This window comes from Ictalurus punctatus, unplaced genomic scaffold (assembly GCF_001660625.3).
Source record: "Ictalurus punctatus breed USDA103 unplaced genomic scaffold, Coco_2.0 Super-Scaffold_197, whole genome shotgun sequence".
Taxonomy (NCBI): domain Eukaryota; kingdom Metazoa; phylum Chordata; class Actinopteri; order Siluriformes; family Ictaluridae; genus Ictalurus; species Ictalurus punctatus.
In genome coordinates this window covers 249,741-254,740 of record NW_026521094.1, presented here as the reverse complement: position 1 = coordinate 254,740, position 5,000 = coordinate 249,741, and the positions used below count along the sequence as shown (strand labels likewise).

Genomic DNA, 5,000 nt, shown 5'->3' with positions numbered 1-5,000 from the left:
ATTTTGCCCGAAAATAGTGCATCATGCCTGGGGAAGCCCATAGCTGAAGCCCCTGGTGGAGCTCGGTTCAAGGGAAATGTCTCTGGAGGTTGACCATTTTGCCCGAAAATAGTGCACTGTGCCTGGGGAAGCCCATAGCTGAAGCCCCTGGTGGAGCTCGGTTCAAGGGAAATGTCTCTGGAGGTTGACCATTTTGCCCGAAAATAGTGCACAGTGCCTGGGGAGGCCCATAGCTGAAGCCCCTGGTGGAGCTCGGTTCAAGGGAAATGTCTGTGGAAGTCTGCCATTTTGCCCGAAAATAGTGCATCATGCCTGGGGAAGCCCATAGCTGAAGCCCCTGGTGGAGCTCGGTTCAAGGGAAATGTCTGTGGAAGTCTGCCATTTTGCCCGAAAATAGTGCATCATGCCTGGGGAAGCCCATAGCTGAAGCCCCTGGTGGAGCTCGGTTCAAGGGAAATGTCCGTGGAAGTCTGCCATTTTGCCCGAAAATAGTGCATCATGCCTGGGGAAGCCCATAGCTGAAGCCCCTGGTGGAGCTCGGTTCAAGGGAAATGTCCCTGGAAGTCTGCCATTTTGCCCGAAAATAGTGCACAGTGCCTGGGGAGGCCCATAGCTGAAGCCCCTGGTGGAGCTCGGTTCAAGGGAAATGTCCCTGGAAGTCTGCCATTTTGCCCGAAAATAGTGCACAGTGCCTGGGGAGGCCCATAGCTGAAGCCCCTGGTGGAGCTCGGTTCAAGGGAAATGTCCCTGGAAGTCTGCCATTTTGCCCGAAAATAGTGCATCATGCCTGGGGAAGCCCATAGCTGAAGCCCCTGGTGGAGCTCGGTTCAAGGGAAATGTCTCTGGAGGTTGACCATTTTGCCCGAAAATAGTGCATCATGCCTGGGGAAGCCCATAGCTGATGCCCCTGATGGAGCTCGGTTCAAGGGAAATGTCTCTGGAGGTTGACCATTTTGCCCGAAAATAGTGCATCATGCCTGGGGAAGCCCATAGCTGAAGCCCCTGATGGAGCTCGGTTCAAGGGAAATGTCTCTGGAGGTTGACCATTTTGCCCGAAAATAGTGCACAGTGCCTGGGGAAGCCCATAGCTGAAGCCCCTGGTGGAGCTCGGTTCAAGGGAAATGTCTGTGGAAGTCTGCCATTTTGCCCGAAAATAGTGCATCATGCCTGGGGAAGCCCATAGCTGATGCCCCTGATGGAGCTCGGTTCAAGGGAAATGTCTCTGGAGGTTGACCATTTTGCCCGAAAATAGTGCATCATGCCTGGGGAAGCCCATAGCTGATGCCCCTGATGGAGCTCGGGTCAAGGGAAATGTCTGTGGAAGTCTGCCATTTTGCCCGAAAATAGTGCACAGTGCCTGGGGAAGCCCATAGCTGAAGCCCCTGATGGAGCTCGGTTCAAGGGAAATGTCCCTGGAAGTCTGCCATTTTGCCCGAAAATAGTGCATCATGCCTGGGGAAGCCCATAGCTGATGCCCCTGATGGAGCTCGGTTCAAGGGAAATGTCTCTGGAGGTTGACCATTTTGCCCGAAAATAGTGCATCATGCCTGGGGAAGCCCATAGCTGAAGCCCCTGATGGAGCTCGGGTCAAGGGAAATGTCTGTGGAAGTCTGCCATTTTGCCCGAAAATAGTGCACAGTGCCTGGGGAAGCCCATAGCTGAAGCCCCTGATGGAGCTCGGTTCAAGGGAAATGTCTCTGGAAGTCTGCCATTTTGCCCGAAAATAGTGCATCATGCCTGGGGAAGCCCATAGCTGATGCCCCTGATGGAGCTCGGTTCAAGGGAAATGTCTCTGGAGGTTGACCATTTTGCCCGAAAATAGTGCATCATGCCTGGGGAAGCCCATAGCTGAAGCCCCTGATGGAGCTCGGGTCAAGGGAAATGTCTGTGGAAGTCTGCCATTTTGCCCGAAAATAGTGCACAGTGCCTGGGGAAGCCCATAGCTGAAGCCCCTGATGGAGCTCGGTTCAAGGGAAATGTCTCTGGAAGTCTGCCATTTTGCCCGAAAATAGTGCATCATGCCTGGGGAAGCCCATAGCTGATGCCCCTGATGGAGCTCGGTTCAAGGGAAATGTCTGTGGAAGTCTGCCATTTTGCCCGAAAATAGTGCATCATGCCTGGGGAAGCCCATAGCTGAAGCCCCTGATGGAGCTCGGTTCAAGGGAAATGTCCCTGGAAGTCTGCCATTTTGCCCGAAAATAGTGCATCATGCCTGGGGAAGCCCATAGCTGATGCCCCTGATGGAGCTCGGTTCAAGGGAAATGTCTCTGGAGGTTGACCATTTTGCCCGAAAATAGTGCATCATGCCTGGGGAAGCCCATAGCTGAAGCCCCTGATGGAGCTCGGGTCAAGGGAAATGTCTGTGGAAGTCTGCCATTTTGCCCGAAAATAGTGCACAGTGCCTGGGGAAGCCCATAGCTGAAGCCCCTGATGGAGCTCGGTTCAAGGGAAATGTCTCTGGAAGTCTGCCATTTTGCCCGAAAATAGTGCATCATGCCTGGGGAAGCCCATAGCTGATGCCCCTGATGGAGCTCGGTTCAAGGGAAATGTCTGTGGAAGTCTGCCATTTTGCCCGAAAATAGTGCATCATGCCTGGGGAAGCCCATAGCTGAAGCCCCTGATGGAGCTCGGTTCAAGGGAAATGTCCCTGGAAGTCTGCCATTTTGCCCGAAAATAGTGCATCATGCCTGGGGAAGCCCATAGCTGATGCCCCTGATGGAGCTCGGTTCAAGGGAAATGTCTCTGGAGGTTGACCATTTTGCCCGAAAATAGTGCATCATGCCTGGGGAAGCCCATAGCTGATGCCCCTGATGGAGCTCGGTTCAAGGGAAATGTCTGTGGAGGTTGACCATTTTGCCCGAAAATAGTGCACTGTGCCTGGGGAAGCCCATAGCTGAAGCCCCTGGTGGTGCTCAGTGTCTCCGGTGGGGTTTTTTTTTTCTAAGTCCGAAAATTTTTCTAAGTCCGGAAATTTTTCTAAGTCCGAAAATTTTTCTAAGTCCGGAAATTTTTCTAAGTCCGAAAATTTTTCTAAGTCCGAAAATTTTTCTAAGTCCGAAAATTTTTCTAAGTCCGAAAATTTTTCTAAGTCCGAAAATTTTTCTAAGTCCGAAATTTTTTCAAAGTGAGGTTTTCACCGTCGGGGCGTGAGAACCAGGCGCTCTCCCCCGATCCCGCATCCCGGCCGGAGTGCACTTCTTCGGGCTCGCCCCTCGGCCGGAGGACCCTCACTCGGGGTGGTTTCCAGAGGGGTACCGTCGGGCTCATGAGCGATCGTAGGAATTGACGGGGTCCAAGCACTCCGGGATGGCGGTTATGCCCGGCTACTCCGTCCGAGGGAAGAGGCGCCCGAGGCGGCTCCCGCGTCTCTCCCCGGTCCCCGGATAGCCCGCGGAGCTTCTGATTTCTTCCATTTTCGCCGTTTTCAGAGCTCCGCTCTCCCCCGTCTCTCGGAGTGCCCGGTGGTGGTGAGGTCGAGGGGAGTGAGCGGGAGGCCCGGGGACGGGACCGGGAGGGCGGCCTCCGCGTCCGTCTCGCGTGGGCCTTCCACGGAGGACGGTTCCGCTTTCGCCCGTCGTCCGTTCAGAGTCCTGAACTTTTTCCTAAGTGCCGTTTTCACCTCCGGGGTGCAAGGACCGGGCGCCCTCTCCGCGTTTCGCCCCCCGACCCGACGCGCGCCCCCCCGGGCCGCCCCCGCGCCCCGTCCCTCGTCCGGACGGCGTCCGCAGAGGTGGGGTTTCGCGGAGGGGTGCCGTCGGGCTTGTGAGCGATCGTAGGAATCGACGGGGTCCAAGCACTTCGTGGCGGCGGTCGTGCCGGGCGACGCCGTCCGAGAGAAGGGACCGCGAAGGCGGCTTCGACGTCTGTCTCTCGGGGCCCTCCCGGAGGACCCGGCCCTCTTCCTTTCGCTCTCGCCCGCGCCAAAGTGCGGTTTTCCCCTCCGGGGTGCAAGAACCGAGCACTTCCGACCACGGTCGTCGCGCGCCCCCGAGAGAAGAGACCAACGCGGAGGCGGCTCCGCGGTCTTTCTCTCAACCCTGGTAGATACGAATACGTCGCACGCCTGGGGTAGGCTCCTGCCCGGCTTCGGCCGCTATGGGCACGGCGGTCGCTACCCCGCCCCGCGTGTCGTCCCCGCGAACCCGAACGTCGACGGGTCCTCCCGGACCCGGAGCCGTGACGGGGAGAGCGAGAGCCCCCCCCTCTCGGAGAGAGTCGTATACGGCCGGTCCCCTACGTCCCGACTCAGTCGGCCCTACGCTTCGGGGTCCGGCCGGCCCGGGGCCCCCCGGCAACCGCAGCACGCGGGGACGGGGGCGCCGCCCGGGCCGGCCCGCCCGCGGAGGATCACAGTTTTCCTAGGTCCGCCAGCCCGACCGAGCGAGAGAGAAAAAAAAAAAAAGCGCGTCCGCCGCCGGCCCTCGTCCGCCCGCCCCCGCGCCGGGGGAGGGCGGCGGGCCGCGCGGCGTGACCCCCACCCACCCGGGGCTCCCGGCGCTACCTGGTTGATCCTGCCAGTAACATATGCTTGTCTCAAAGATTAAGCCATGCAGGTCTAAGTGCACACGGACTGTACAGTGAAACTGCGAATGGCTCATTAAATCAGTTATGGTTCCTTTGATCGCTCCACACGTTACTTGGATAACTGTGGCAATTCCAGAGCTAATACATGCAAACGAGCGCTGACCCTCCTCTCCCTCTCGGGGGAGCCGGGCTGGGGATGCGTGCATTTATCAGACCCAAAACCCATCCGTGGGGTCTCGGGCCCCACGGCCGCTTTGGTGACTCTTGATAACCTCGAGCCGATCGCGCGCCCTCCGCGGCGGTGACGACTCATTCGAATGTCTGCCCTATCAACTTTCGATGGTACTATAGTCGCCTACCATGGTGACCACGGGTAACGGGGAATCAGGGTTCGATTCCGGAGAGGGAGCCTGAGAAACGGCTACCACATCCAAGGAAGGCAGCAGGCGCGCAAATTACCCATTCCCGACACGGGG

The 5,000-nt window shown here is 57.8% G+C and overlaps 1 non-coding gene across 1 annotated transcript in view; it reads left to right on the top strand.

Annotated features, from left to right (window-relative positions):
* Nucleotides 1–4,498: 4,498 nt before the first annotated feature.
* The window catches only part of LOC128631099 (18S ribosomal RNA), a 1,872-nt gene continuing 1,370 nt past the window's right edge, over nt 4,499–5,000 (top strand). Inside the window, exon 1 of the ribosomal RNA XR_008395247.1 lies at nt 4,499–5,000. This exon is cut by the window's right edge and continues 1,370 nt beyond it. This is a non-coding gene — a ribosomal RNA (18S ribosomal RNA).